General features: G+C 41.9%; 1 protein-coding gene across 3 annotated transcripts in view; it reads left to right on the plus strand.

The window, feature by feature from the left end:
* The first annotated feature begins 621 nt into the window (after positions 1 to 621).
* SMAD1 (SMAD family member 1) overlaps positions 622 to 15874 on the plus strand; it is a 77951-nt gene continuing 62698 nt past the window's right edge. Inside the window, exons 1-2 of one of the 3 annotated variants that reach the window (XM_038558910.1) lie at positions 2965 to 3272; positions 3796 to 3967. The gene's annotated coding sequence lies outside the window, so the exon portion shown is untranslated. Of the gene's footprint in view, positions 728 to 2964; positions 3273 to 3795; positions 3968 to 15874 lie in introns of those variants that run through there. The other 2 variants (XM_038558911.1, XM_038558909.1) reach the window with 2 other exon arrangements.

A 15874-nucleotide genomic window follows, 5' to 3' on the forward strand; every position in this document is an offset into this window, starting at 1 on the left:
GTCATTTGTGGCGATCAGAACTGTACTAAGCAAGGTCATGTGTAGGTTAAAATGTAATAATTTTATAATTTTTATAAAATAAAAAGTGAGTTTTATTGTCATTGCATAGCTTCTCCCACAATCCTGGGTCCAATTAAGGATCACACACTACATTTAGTTGCTGTATCTTTTTAAAACAGCTTTATTGAAACAAAATTCACATGCCATCTAATCTACCCATTTAAAGTGCACGATTCAATGGCTTTTAATATATCCACAGAGTTGTGTAACTACCATCACAGACTAATTTTATAACATTTTTTACACGCCCCCCCCCCCAAAGAAACACGATAACCTTTGGCTATCGCTCTTCCTCGATCTCCCTATCCTCCCAAACATAGGCAACCAACATTCTACTTCCTGTCTCTACAGATGGGCCAATTCTGGGTATTTCAATATGAATCAAATATGTGGGCTTTGTATCTGGCCTCTTTCATGTGATACAATATTTTCCAGGTTCATTCATGCAGCATGTGTCAGTATCTCATTCTTGTTAATGACTGAATAATGTTCCATTGTGTATACAGCACGTTCTATTTACCAGGGAAGGGTTTTGGGCAGAGGAGTGACCTGATCTGAGTGGCATTTCACAAGGCTCAGGCCAGCTGTTGTTTCAAGGAGCAGAGAATGATGAACTGTGTCAAATGCTGCTTTTAGGGAAAATAAGATGAGGCCCAAGACTTGACCAGTAAGTGCTCAAATAGCTTAACAAAGAGATGAACTGAAATATTCTGATCTATAATTTACAAAGTGTTGTATGTCTTATGGGGCTTGTTGCATTTCTTTTGAATAATTAAACATGGAATGCAGAAATAAATTAAGAAATATGAATTTAAAATAGACTGTGGACATGTAAAGGTGCATGAACAATTGGAGAGTACCATTAACTTCCTTCGGTCTTTGATATTTTCTTTATACTGGTGGTAATGGTTCTTTGAGTTCGTGAGAAATTTATTCCTCAGAGTAATCATTCCTCTCTAAACATAACTCAACATTATGGTAATTATCCAAGATTTCATGCCAGCTTCCAGAGAGCTAGCCAAGGGAAAAATTAATTCTTACAAAAGATATGTTCGAGGTCTATGCAGATCAGGTTAGATGAGAGCCAGTCTGTTTTTATTTTAGGGGGTTGGTGTCATATAAAAGATTATAGAAATCGGATCAAAAGTTGAGTTCCATCCCAAAAAAAAAAAAAAAAAAAAAAAAAGTTGAGTTCCACTGTGGCATCTGCCATTACTTAGAACCACTACGTTACCCACTCAAGTCATCACATACTGAACTGGCCCAAAACACAAAACAGCGATACGGGTGGGTGTAAGCAGATGCAGCAGCACTAGGCTATCCAGTTCTGGGTACGTGCAACTTGTGGGGCGTGCAAAAGTGAAGGGCAATGGAAACTGGACATGAAAAGGAGAGGTCTGAAAGAGAATGGTCAGAAACGCGCCCCGCGGGTGCGGTGGTAGCGTTCGGAGGGCGCGGTGGGCGGGTGATGAGTAGTTCAGAAAATAAAGACTAAACCTCGAACTTCACGTGAGGATAACGCACCAAGCCCGCTCCGCCGGGACTCCAGGAAGCAGGGGAAAGAAGGCTGGTTTCTTTCTCCTTGGAGTCAACGGGGCGTGGGGCCGGGGGCGGGCTGGGGGAGGCGGGAGCAGGGAGGTGGCCGGCCCCGCGGCCCCGCGCTCGCGCTCAGCGGCCGGGAATTTGGAGAGGATCCCTGGTCGCGCGGCGGCGGCGGCGGCGGCGGCGCGCGGGTGCGCGTGTGAGCAGGCGGGCGGGCGGGCGAGCGAGCGAGCGTGCGGGCGGGCGGGCGAGTGCGCCGGCTGTTGGCAGCCGCCGAGTGGAGGCTGGGCGGCTCCGACTCCCTGACGCCAGCGCGACCAGATCAATCCAGGCTCCGGGAGCGGGCGGGCGGGCGGAGGAAGCGGAGGCCGAGCGGCCGAGCCCGGGCCGAGGCGCGGGGAGGCACCCTGCGAGCGCAGCGCCCCGCCGGCCGGACCGGGGCCGCGGGACCCCGCTCGTCCGGCCCCTCGTGCGCCCGCGCGGACGGGCGCGCCGCCAACCCGGTAAAACGAAACAGACCCGCACCCAACTTTCTCCTTGGCCGCGTCCCCGCCCTCCTTCGGCGCCCGGCGCTTGCTTTCCAGCGCCGCCGCCGCCTCCCGTGGGGTGAGCGCGGGGCCGGTGACGCGGGCCGCGGCGGGCAGGGGGCTCTTCCCCGCGCGGGGCGGGCCGGGCCGGGCCCCCCCCATGATGGCGCCTCCCGGCCGCGCCGAGGAGCGGACCTGCCACCGCCTCCCGCTCCCGCTCCCGCTCCCGCTCCCGCTGTGGCGCCCGGCCGGCCAGGCGGGGCTCGGCGCCGTTCTCCTCGCGTCTTTGTTGGCTCAGCCGTGGGGAAGCCGCGCTCCTCCGCCCGAGCCTCTCCCCGGCGCCGGCCGCCGCGGGACCTCCCCTCCCGCCCTCTTTCCCCCTCCGCAGCCGGGCCGAGGCCCGTGCGCGCCGCCCGCCGCCCGCCGCCCCATTGTGTCCCGCCGGCCCGGGCGACCCTTGCGGGAGCTGGGGGACGGCCGCGGGGCGCTGCCCTCCGCGCGGTGGGCGCCCGGCCGAGCGGGGCCGGCTCCAGGGGCCCCCGGTGCCCCGCGCGCCTCCGCATCCCGCACGGGGGCCTTTCCCTGCCCCAGCGAGCCTCTTGGGGGTCGAGGTCAAGGAAAGTTCGCACCGAAATTCCCTCTAATTTATTCAAAGGCTTGGCGGCGGCGCGTATTTTTTTTTTTTTTTTTTCCCCTCTCTCTTCCGCCTACACCCCGTGCGCCTCCAAGTGTCGTCTCATTCCTTTCCCTTTACCGGATTCGATTGCCTCACTGCATGTGTATTTGTGAGTTCGCTGTTGAACAACTGTTCATTTACTCCGCTCGCCGCCTTTGTTAGTGTTCCTCGGGCTCGTTGCTGGAGGAAGGTGGGGGGAGTGGGTGTGAGCGAGACCGACGTGGGCTTGTTTTTCTAGTTGCTTTATACACATGAGGGCTTAAAGGGAGAACGTTTCCTTGATGCACTTTAGGAAGGGAGGAGGAACAAACGCCTGCCGGATCCCACAACTACAGTAGCTGCGGCTTTTGTTTATTTTGAGGCTCAAACGATTGTTCCATCTACTGTGCAAGATAGCCCGCGAGGCGCTTCCCTTCTGAAAATCGAGGCACGTCTCCGAACCATCTTCTTGAGAAAGCATCGTTTTCGTGAGTGCTGTGGCAACCGGCCTTCCCTACCCCCCCCCCCCTTCCCTTCCTGTTCTCTTCTTTTCCATTGTATCCGAAGTTTCAAAGCATGTGGAATGATACAGAAGTTGCATGATGTCACTCTGTCATCCTGTTGCTGGAACTCTTAGCACCTAAATCACAGAATGCCTTCGTTTCAGAGCATTTCTTGCTCTCCTTGCCCGTGGTGATAACATGCTTAACGTTCAGTAACACGATAAGAAAACTGTTCTCGGCCCGTGTTGACTTTTCATGTTGTTTATAATTACCACTTTACGTTTTATTGGAAGTAGGTGAGCTGTATTGGAACCACTGTTTCAAAAAAAAAAAAAAATAATAGTGACAGGGCCCATGTTCAGGGACCCAGTATTTTCAAGTAGTATAAATATTTTGCATCAGTGTTCTTCTGATGTAGGTGCCAGGCCTACCTATGCTGAAATGATTAAGGTGATTGTCGTACTCCCTCTCTCTTTCCCATTTGCAGTTACTTGATATTTCTCTGCAGGTGGTGTACATTTGTGTGATACTGCAATTCTTAGGAAACTGTAACCAGGGTCGTGAGAGATGATTTTCTAGAAGTGGGTGATGCCAGAGCCTCTGGAGGATCCAGACAAGATCGGGTTTCTTCTGAGTGTAGGGATTTGTCCTTGATTTAGTTTTGACCCCTCCAACCATAGGTATGTAACCAAATACATTTTTCCTTTTTGCAGTATCCATTGGTTTTATACCCTTGAAGAGTGGATGACCTTTGCATTTTAGAGAAATGACCATTTTATAGGTATTTGAAAATGTTAACCTCTTATATTCTTGGAATTTAAGTAAATTTTTCCCTACGAAATTCATTGAAGCATTATGTCAGTCTCATTCCCCCCACCCTCATACATTTGTTAGTTAAAAACTAAATTTCAGTTTGTGATTCTGATTTATAGTAATTCTGGGTTAAAGATAAAATTTAATGACTTGGTTAGATAAGAAAAAGAAGAAACTGGGGTGTAATTAGATGACTATGTTTAAGCTGTAGTCACCTACATAATCAAGGCCAAGTTGTGTGTGTATAAAAGATCTCATTTGTGTAGTCTTACAAGGCTAATGGAGGCATCATTGAGGCTTTATAAATAATGTAAGTTGTGTATAATGTAGAGTCTCCAGAGACAGCAGAGAAAGCATCATTACCAGCCTTTTCAACCTGCTTGAGATCTTAAATTGATTTACAGCACTGAACTGGTGCAAAATGATACATCAGGATGACATGGGGTCAGCCTGTAAAAGTCTATGATGTCAGCCTATTAGTTCAGTCATCATAATTAAACCATATTACAGGGGCAGCTAAGCAGGAGTCTGGCGTTATACTTCAGATATGGGTGGTACATGGATTTTGTTTATAGTGGAAAGGCTGAGCTGACCAGGAACCCAAGTGTTTCTGAAAGAGGGAAAGGCTTACAGAACTCCGAATTTCTGAAGAAATTTAAAATAAATGAAAGGATGTTCAATCTGCATTGTCTAAGTAGCTTTCCGTTTGGTAGTGGAGAAACAGATGCATTGGGGGTTCTGATAAGAACTTTTGCAGCTTTTATACTGAACCAGGCTTCATATGAGCTTGAATTTAACGTGACCTTAGGGACCTTCTAAAATATCAGAGGACCACATACTTCTTATCTCTGGTCCTGTCATTAGCACTGAGTTGCACTGTATTGATGTATCAGTTGGCATGTTTTTTCTTAACTAGCCACAGTTACCAGGTCTCCACTGAAAGCAAAGATATTTGAATTGAACATAGGAACAATTTAGGAAAAGAAGACTCTTGTTTTTTGTTGAAATTTCTGGCAATCTTTATTCAGTTTATGGGTCATCTGGGGAGGTACTATCCAATAAAACAGCTATAGCTACATATCAGTATTTAAATGTTAGTAAAATTAAAATTTATTTTCTCAGTAGAACTAGCCACATGTGGCTCGGGGCTACCATATTGGACAATGTATGTGGAACATTTTCGTTATCACAGAAGGGTCTGCTGGACAGGGCTGCTCTAGGACTTTTACTTCTTTTCCTTTCTACTCTTTCAGCTACTTCTCTGCTTACTACTTCTAATGAGCTTGTGGGGTCAGGAAAAAGAGGTGTATCATTAATTTTTTCACCTACTAGTTGCTCTTGATAAAATAAAAAACAATTTGGAGGGGATCCCTGGGTGGCTCAGCGGTTTAGCGCCTGCCTTTGGCCCAGGGCGCGATCCTGGAGTCCTGGGATTGAGTCCCACGTCTGGCTCCCGGCATGGAGTCTACTTCTCCCTCCTCCTGTGTCTCTGCCTCTTTCTCTCTCTATGTCTATCATAAATAAATAAATGAATCTTTGAAAAAAGAAAGTTTGGAAATGGTAATTGAAGTACGGGATGAAATGAGGTTGATTTTTCTCTGGATCATATTTATCATAAGGGTTAGGTACACAAAAGTCGATACCATGCTCATACCTTTTTTAAGCCCCAAAACTTACCTAAGTACTGTTATCACATTTTACAGGCAAAGAAATTTGAGTTCAGAATGATTCAGTGTCTTGCCTCAGGCCATATAACTAGTGAGTGATTATGATTTATAATCTTAGCTGGGATATGACAGACAATTTGACTGTAGAACCTCACTTTTAACTATGTATGTATATATATTTTTTAAATGTATATTTATATGTATATTCTGTCTAGAATATTCCAATATTCATTGTTCTGGGCTTTACCATTCCAGTATAGACATTTTTTAGGTTTTTAGACAAATCTGCCCTCTGTTGTGCTTTTCTAGGCTGTCTTCTTGTGTTGTCTTATTTTGCGTGATTAAGAAAAAACATAATATTTACATTATACAGTATCTAAGCAGAATATAATTAGAAGAATAAATCTGACAAAAAAGTAATGCATTTCAAAGCTGAATTATATTCATCTCTGCTTTTCTGAATAATTCCTGCCACTTTCCCTTGTGTGTTTCTTGTGATATTACAAGCTGATGGTAGTGAAAAGTTCTAGTAGTACAGTTTATCTCATCAAAATTAGTCTTCTCTTAGCTGCTGAACACTGTACTTTGAGATGAAAACAGTTCATGGCAAATCATGGAAATTTTTTTCCACATTTAATCTCTACTTTTGTGTAGTCTTGCAGTTATTCTTTTTTTTTTTTTTTTTTTTTTTGGTCAGGCTGTTTAAGAATCTGATGAAACCATGGATCCAATATCTGGTCATTCCCATCCTCCAATCCAAAGATGTTTATATTCCCTGGTGAGCTTGTATACACAAATACCCAAGTTGCATGATATTTCAGGTGAAGGACATCCATGGGGCAGCCTTGCCAAGTGCATTCATAAACATTGAGAGTGTAATTTCCTGTGTAGAGAATAGAGATATTTAGTGTTAAAAGCTGCTTTGAAGATTTCCTAATCCCGTTAGTTCATATCAAGTTGAGCAATCTGAGGCCCAGAGAAGATTGCTGATTGGCCTAGAGTCACCCACCTAAGTAACTAGAAGAGAGAAAGCCAGAACCCGGATCACTCTTATTGTTGTTGAGTTCTCATTTGTTTAACCTTTCCTGTTATACTCACTCTGTTCCTAAGGCTTTGGTCTGAGCATATCCAGCGTAATTTGGGGAGGGGAGGAAAGAATTTTTGGCATGGTATTGACTTCTGTGTACCTACCTAACCATTTAGGTGAATAGGAATCAAGTCTGACCACCTCCAAGAGATGTTTTTTACAGATTAAAATTGACTTTTTTTTTTTCATTTTAGAGATAGAAAAGAAAATTTCTGTGTCTCATGTAATCAATGGGACCTTTCTAGAAAATGGGAGATCCAAGATTGTACAAAGATCAAATTAAATCAGGCAGTTCTGCTATATGAATTTTCTCTCTTGACTCTCAAAAAGAAATCCCATTCCTAACCAAAAGCTAAAGTTTGGAGTATTTAAGGAAGGAGCCAGTAGATACTAGGGAGAGAATTGGAAAGGTCTGAGGAGAAGGATAATTTACGTACAGAGGGTAGAGGAATTTGATGTTAAATCATAAAATGAGACTGATGAAGTGTCCTCTGTAATGGTACTTTTAAGTGTGGTTTTACTGTTCTTTTTTCTTTCTTTCTCTCTTTCTCCCTTTCTCTAGCAGATTACTGGTTTATTATAAAGGATTCAACTCAGGAATAGCCAGATGGAAGAAGTGCACAGGGCAAGATACAGAGGAAGGGACAAAGAGCTTCCATGTCCTCTCCAGGCATGTCACTCTCCCAGCACTTTGTTGTGTTCAACAACTGGGGAACTCTGGTTTTACTTTTTGTACTGAGATTAGCAGGGGATGCTTTGATAACAAATAGGGGCATCACCTTTTTCCTCCAAACTTAAACCTCTTGGCTCTTTATACTCCTTTTCTGCTATTACCTGGTAGTGCAGATAGTGGTGATTTGTCACCTGATTTGCAGCAAAAACACCTGAAATATTTTTTACATTCCGGAGGAACTTCTTTAAAAAAAAAAAAAAAAAAAAAAAAGGCAAAGCGAAGTAGCATGAATGTAGCTTAAAATCTAAATTAAAATTCTCATTTTGGTATGCATTATTAAGGTGGAGTCAATTTTAGAGATGTACAAGTCCTATCAATTGAAAAAGTAACATTTACAGCTATTGCTGGCTGATTAGCAGAAATGAACGGGTTCTGTAGAACATTCGTTTATGTAAGAGGGGCTATTTTTTAGACAGAAAATGTCAAGACTTTCATAAATAGTTCAACTCCAGTGATCACATCAGAGTTCAAGGAAGGTGCTGGGAACTGCAGTATTTGAGCAATTTTACATCTTTACAGTTTTTGTTAGAAGCTCAAATCAGAACTCCTGTCAAGACTCCCTCTTGAAAATAAAGCATCCAACTTTTGAAGGTTTGAGGGAATCCTTACCTGGCCATTTCCCCTGAATCCCTGCTCAGTTCTAGTATTCAGATCAGGAGCTTTGTTACCTTGTTAAGATCCCAGGTCCATGGTGTGGTGGATTGGTTTCTTAACTAATTTTCTTTAGACAATAATCCTGAATTTAAAGAAAGAACACATATGTACAGCAGTTAATTATGTATCTATATGCTGTCGTGCTCAGAATATAAAAAGTATTTACTATGTCATATTTACAAAAAGGAGGACAGAGGGGTCTAGCTATTGATTCAAAAATATATTTATATACATAATTTTTAAATGCTTTATTTGTAGTTTCTCCTTAATTTTAGGGTAGCTGTACTATATTTTTTTCCTATAATCTCAGATAGTTAGGGTATAGTTACTTAAACTGTTCAGTCATTTTCCTTTCCTTGTCTATCTTTTGTGGTTTCTTTGTGGTGTACTTATGCAAAGTGGAAGTATTTCAGACCTTTAAGGTTTTTTTCTTTTGGTTTCAAACACCACAAGCAAAAAAAAAAGCGGGGGGGGGGGGACTAATTATCTTTTAAGTATTAGGAATTAAGTAGTTCAGTTAGCTAAATGCATGATATTTTATTTGCTTAGATTGAAAGAAAGTATCTTTTTTGATGGAGGGGTATTACATATACCATTAATTTGATAATTTTGATGCAGTATTATAGTGAGTATACACTTCATTTATTCCCTTGAATATTTGCTAGTTCTGAGTGGCTCAATAATTAGAAGACACACAGAAATGAAAAATTGAATAAAACAACATTGTAAGAGTTGTTACAAGATAATGTAGGAGGAAGTTGTACAAACAACTCACATGAGGCCATTGTGGTATGGAAGGACATGTAGATTGGCATAGGTAGGAGGGAGAAACATCCTAGATAGCGCAGTGATACGGGAGACCAGGGAGGCTAAGCATGAGTGTTGAGGATCTCTACAGCAGGACTGTCCCAGCAGAACTTTCTGCAGTGATGGAGATGTTTGCTATCTACACTGTCCAGTATAATAGCTGCTAGCCAGAGCGGCACTTAAAATGTGGCCAGAGCAACTGAAGGGAGTTGCATTTTTTAATTTTTATTATATTATGTTTAAACATAACAAACTGTTTATCCTGTGGCTATCCTGTTGGACAGCACAGATCTAGTGGCTAGTGAGCAGCCCTGCCTCACCACAGGGGCTATTCCCGATGGGGCTCAGTATGCTGAGGTGGAAGACACATTCAGAAAGGTTAAGTTGGGGTGAGAATTTGAGTACAGGGCCAGAATAAGAAAGCATTGGGAAGTCACTGAAGGGGAACGTGCAGTGAGGATTGGAGAAGGTAGGGCCTGGATGCCAGGAGAATAATAGGAAAGCTATTTAGTTACCTATGTGGTATGAGATGGGTTTTGTGAGCAAAAAAACAGTTGGTGATTATTTGGCTATAGAGTAATGGGAGAGAGGTATCAGAGAGTATTCTTGTTTCCAATCAGAGTGACTAGAAAATTAATGTTAAGTCTTTTTTTAACTGAGCCTCCCAGGTGCCCTAATAAAGTCTTTTCATAAGAATAAGGAAGAACTGGTTGTGGAAGGAATAGAGATTGAATGTCAAATTAAGGTGGGATATCTAAGTACAAACATCCTATAGGCCAGTTGGAGATCTATAACCAAAGCTTCGGGAAGGGCTTAGAGCTTCACTTCACATGTAGATTCTTAGGAGTCCTCTCCTGGAAATGATGGTTAAACCACTAAGAATAGATACGTATTCTGAGGACACCATGGAAAAGAAAGAGCTGGTGGGTTGAGTGTTAAGTCCACAATTGGGAATTAGTAGAAGGAAGAGGCATGTTTGAAGTGGTTGGAAGAAGAAACTGGAAGAAAGATGTGGGGTCAGAGGAGCAGCGAACCCAAAAAGTCTAGAGAAGAGAGATTCCAGAAGGAGGTACAGAGTGGGAAAATGTTGTATGGTTTATGGCAAAGGAGAAAAGGTCAGGGTAATGAAGTGAATGGAGGTATGAAGAGATGCAGAACATATTAACAAATGAGAAGTAGATTCTCAAAAGCCCTTGCACACGTGACTTATATTTCAGAATAGATGCCATTGCGTTGATTCTGAAGTTGAAGCAAAGAAGTTAATGGACAGAGAGCAATTAAAGATGATGGAATTAGTGATCTGAAGCACAGGTGACAAAATATTAACCACGGTAAGGAGGGAGAGTTGTCTGAGAAAGAAGCAGAACAGAGTCTAAGTTAGAAGAAAGGAGATGGTGGAGGGTGTGCCAACTTGCCCTGACTTTCCTAGTGGTGTGGGAGGCGAGCCCCTTCACCGGCATGGTGAGGTGGACGACTTAGCAAATGGTACTGGAAGAATAATGCAGAAGTTTCGAAAGAACCGTTGTAGGTAGTGTGCCAGGGAATCTGGAAAATTCAAAGTCTAAGCAGCAAAGGCAAAGCCTGGTGGGAAGTTTGATGTGGCTGTGGACTAGGTTATTGTTACTTTCTGGGGTAACTTGATGGCCTGATAGTTAGATAGGAGAGAAATGTTGGCAAAGAGGATTCTGGCCTAGCCATAGAAATCAGTTAAGAGACGAGGCTCTAGAGTCAGATTGGCTGGATTTCAGTCTAAGCCTGAAGACTTACTTGCTTTTTATACCGTTAGGGGAAGCTATCATTCGCTTTGGTACCTTGCTTGTCCTCATCTGAAAAATAGAGATATAATAGTATCAGCCTCAGGATTGATAGGAAGATGAAATGAGTTATACTTTCATATTTCATCTAATCTAAGATGCTAATTATTGCACTATTTCATGTACTACTTGAGGGGAAAAAAACCTGTCAATTAGATATGACTTAGCCATCAACTGTATAGTTCCTGGTTTCAGAGGTGATCAAAAGGGAGAGAGGGGAGGTGCATTTATGTCAGTATAGGATTTGGTGTATTATAAGCATTCAGAAAATGTTAGCTGTTTTTTTTTTTTTTTTTTTTTTTTTTAAGGTTTTATTTATTTAATCGAGAGAGAGAGAGACCGAGACAGAAGCAGAGACACAGGCAGAGGGAGAAGCAGGCTCCATGCAGGGAGCCTGACGTGGGACTCGATCCCGGGTCTCCAGGATCATGCCCTGGGCTGTAGGCGGCGCTAAACTGCTGAGCCACCCGGGCTGCCCAACATTAGCTGTTTGTAAAAATTAATGTGACTTTAGAATCTAGAATGTTAATGAGAGCCGTATTGAATCCAATCTAGATTAAGGGTCACAGGTTATAAGGAGTCTAATGGACTTAAATGAATTGAGAAGAGTTAAGCAATGGGAATCCTGGTAATGAAATTTGAAATATCAAGTTTGGGAATTTGTAGATGGAGCATTTCCCTGATAATTGTAGATAAAGGTTTTTGAGAAAAATATAGTAATTGAACTAAGAGAAGAATGCTGCTTAATGATTTAAAGAAGTTACTTAAATTGCCCAGAGCTTTTAAAGATAAGTATTCAAATTTATCTGTGGTTTTTGTTTTTTTTTTATAGCATTCATTAGTGTTACATTTTTTTTTTCTAGTGGAGTAATACACTGTGCTCAGTGTAGAACGATTCTGGCATGGATTCTTATCATAGTGTCAGAAGGAAAGGGGGAGATTGATTCATGCCATTTTATCAAGAGACAGGAGAGGGTAATTAATAGCCAGCTATAGAGCCCTTTTAAATGTGGAAGGCAGAAACAATAAAGGAAAATTTTATAGATTTGACAGCAATTATGTGGCCAAATACAAACAACCAAACATGGACTCACAAATACAACTTTTTAGGTGACATATTTGCAGCAAGTTTCTGTTCTATTTAAGAAACTTCTAAAAATCAATAAAAAAAAACCACTCCTAAAAAATGAAATTGGTAAAGGACATGAACAAATAATTTAAAACATACATGAAATGCTGATAACTACTATTAAAAAAAGGTTCTCCTGTGTCCTGGTCAGATTCTTCACTGGAGTAAGGATGATATCTCTTTTACTTTATTGAGTTATTCTTTGTGTGCCAGGAAGTATCGGCCTGGGAAAACTGTTTTTTTTTTTTTTTTTTTTTTTTTCATTGAAGCCCAAATTTCCCAGCTGCCAAAGCAAAATTACTAGGAGGTACACCATATATATGAGCCAGAGTTATAAGAGACAGGCCTTCTCCCTCTTATTCCTTAATAATACACTGCTCCTTTCCATATATGATTTTGGGGTCAGAGTCTTGGAATAATGTGAGGTGTTCCCAGCCCATTAGGGGTTATCAGTTATATGCAGTTTTTTAATCAACTGACATGATTGATGCACCTTGGAGACACCAGTGCTTCGTAGAGCACATTTCAGGGCCTCTTTCTCTCCTACCTGAGTTGCAGCATTAGGTTCTATTTATAGTGGCATTTTCTTATTCATAGGAGACATGTAGTGGTCTTGGAATATGGTTTTGATTGTTGAAATGAATTAGTTTATAAGGTGGTATCAAAATGAGAAAAGTCCTCTCATGTAGTAGAAGTTCTTATAAAATGAAAAGAATTTAAAGAGTTAGGCATTGGCATTTAATTTCCCAGATTTTCTCTGAAGGGTAACAATGATCATAAGTGTATATAAAAGGCTTTTGGTATGTTGCCTGTAAGGAAAACATCTGCTGCTTGTGGGTGAGATCCATTCCTGGCTGAAGTATACTTAGTCTTACCTCAGCATTAATTGAGTTCTTACCTAGCTGTTAGAGTAGAATTATTCATCAGCATTTTCTGCCTCACCATCTCCTTTCTTTTAGATTTTTTTTTTTTAAAGCAATCTCTGTACCTAGTGTAGGGCTTGAACTCACGATCTCAAGATCAAGAGTTGCATGTTCTACCAAATGAGCCAGCCAGGTACCCCTTAGATGATCTATGAATATTTTAAAGTTGGAAGAGGGGAGGGAAACACCTTTAAATCTCATTTACACGCTTATGACTTGGGCCCATACCCACCTGTTCCGTTTTCTTTCTTTCTTTCTTTCTTTTCTTTTCTTTCTTTTCGGGGAGGGAGGGAGGAGGGCGGGGGCAGGGAGGAGGGCGGAGGAGAAGGGAAGGAAGGAGAGAAGCTTTCACGCGGTTCGGCTTGGCCTGTCTTCCTTCTTCCTGGATCCTCTTCCTCTCCTCTAGCTCTTCCTCTCTTCCTCCCTTCCTCCCTTTCTGCTTCCTGCCTTCCTTCCTTTCGTTTCCTTCCTTCCTTTCCTTTCCTTTCCTTTCCTTTCCTTTCCTTTCTATTTCTTTTCTTTCTTTCCTTTCCTTTCCTCTTTTCTTTTTTCTTTTCCCTTTCCTTTCCTTCCTTTCCTTCCTTTCTTTCCTTTCTTTCCTTTCTTTCTTTTTCCTCCTCCGTTTTCTAAGTGAGAGACTGAGTAGGAACCCTGAACTGATATGCCTTGGTCAGTCTCAGACTCTTTAAAAGCTGAACCGGAGAGGTTGGATGAACGCCTGAAAATGGGTCTTAATTTTATCAGACACTGTAGCTTTTCATGAAAGGGAATAAAATGCAGTGCATGTTGCGTTAGCACTTAGTCTCTGTTGGAACCCAGGATGGCAGATTGTATATGGCTTGCCATCTCATCTGTTACAGCTTCCTGTTTTGCTTTTTGCCCATTGCAGGCTTTATAGTCTGGCATGATTAATAACACCCTCTTTATTTTCCTTGTGTTCGTGTTTGTGTGCTCAGGATTTCCATTTAGTTTGTTCAAGCTTGGGGGAATGTTTGATTGGTTTTAAATGTTTTTCCTGTTAACTGTGAACAAAATTAACTTGATTAACATTCAGATGATTGGCACACAAACTGTATTTATAGCATTTATTTGCATTTAAACATTGAAGAGTTTTGTCAAATTGTGCAGGCTGTGATGTTGATTTGTATTCCAGGAAAGGCTCCTTTAAGAAGGTGCATCCTCACTCTGGGGTCCTGCCTTTTGTTAAGCCCACATCAATCAATTCAGCAAGTAATTTGTATGCTCCTGCTCCTGTTGTGTGTCTGCTAGGTTTAGGGGCAGGGATAGAGAAATGTATGTCAGTTTCTGCCTGGAAGAAACAGTCTATCAGTAAGAAGAGACTACAATAATAAGAAAGTTAAGTAACAAGCCATCATTATTAATGTTACATATTCTTAGTTTGAAGATATTTCTCCTATAATTGGGATAGCCTTTCAAAATCAAGGAATTAAGAAAGAAAGCTAATGCAATTGGTAGAGCTCTTGCTTCCTGACCTTCAGGAGTTTTTAAGCGTCCATATTAACACTTCATAGGTATGTCCTATACCATTGATAAAGTTGGAATCAGTGGTTATAAATGGTAGACTTATACTAAAACTCTTGTAACTTTGAGGAACAGAACAAACTAGCTTGTCTAGTCTAGCTTTTGTTTTAATAGCTTTTATTATGACCAAATTACTTGGGGGTACACAGGCAGTGTCTTATGATCTGTGTGGTAGCACGATTATTCTCACCTTGTCTGCACATCAGAATCACTTGAACAACCAACACAGAAATCCATGGATCTGCCTCTGGGGGATTCTACTCAAGGGTTATGGTGGGGTGCTCTTATAAAAGTATTATAGGTAAGTTTAATGTACATCAGCATTAAGAACTTTTGGCTTGGCACACAATAGGTACTTGATAAGTGAATTTTTTTTCATTTTGATTAAAGTTCATTGTGGGTATGAACCGTGTCTTTTATACCTAGAGGCACTTGGCCCTGTGTGATACCTGTTGTAGGTGCTCAAGCCATACCAGTTAATTCTGAGGATTGATTGTTTTGTTCCTGCCTTTTTTTTTTTTTTTGAAAGAATTATTTATATTAGCACGTGTGTGCGCAAGAAGGAGAACAGGCAGAGACAGAGGGAGGGAGAGAGAGAATCTCAAGCAGACTCCCTGATGAGCGTGGAGCTGATGTGGAGCTCAATCCCAGGACTCTGAGATCACAATTTGGGTTAAAATCAAAATCTAAAACCAGTCGAGCCACCTAGACTCCCCTGTTCTTGCTTTTTTTTGTTCAAGGAGAAAAAGAGATAGGAAGAAAGGATATGTATGTTTGACATCTTTCTCTTTTCCATTCTTGAAGAGATCAGCAGTGAATTCCTTATGTCTTAGTGTCTAGAAGTGGAGCTATATAAAGGTACTGAAGCCTGAGGCACTTAGATTACAAGGAGAAAAGGAGAGAAAAAGTGTAGAGGAGTAGAGCCATGGTTCATCTGCCAATGTCTGGAGAAATTTTGGGTTGTCACAAGTTGGGAAGGCAGGGTGAGAGTGATTGTACCAGCATCTAGTAGGTAGAAGGCAGGGATGCATGCTGCTTGACATCCCATGATGCTAAGATTGAGAAATCTCGCAAGAGCCTGAAAAGAGGGATTAGAAGGCGGATTAGAACTGAAGTGGTAGTGCCACCAGCCAATGTTTCTGCCATACCAGTACACGGTTTGCTTTGTCTTCCTCTCTGCTCCTTATTCCCTCACCCAAATTCTCCAGAGTTCAGAGTATTATTTTTTACCACTAGGTATAGATAGCATTGTGACTGTCAGCTGTGTGTTAGCCATTAAAATAAATATTTTAATATTTTTCCTATGGTTACATTTTCTCCATCCCTACATTTGCATGAGTAGAAAAGTATTACCTTAAAAAAAAACAATGAGCCAGTAGTTTCGTTTTGATTCGTTTTATGTTTTCAGTGAAGAAACC

Source organism: Canis lupus, chromosome 15, assembly GCF_011100685.1.
Source record: "Canis lupus familiaris isolate Mischka breed German Shepherd chromosome 15, alternate assembly UU_Cfam_GSD_1.0, whole genome shotgun sequence".
Taxonomy (NCBI): domain Eukaryota; kingdom Metazoa; phylum Chordata; class Mammalia; order Carnivora; family Canidae; genus Canis; species Canis lupus.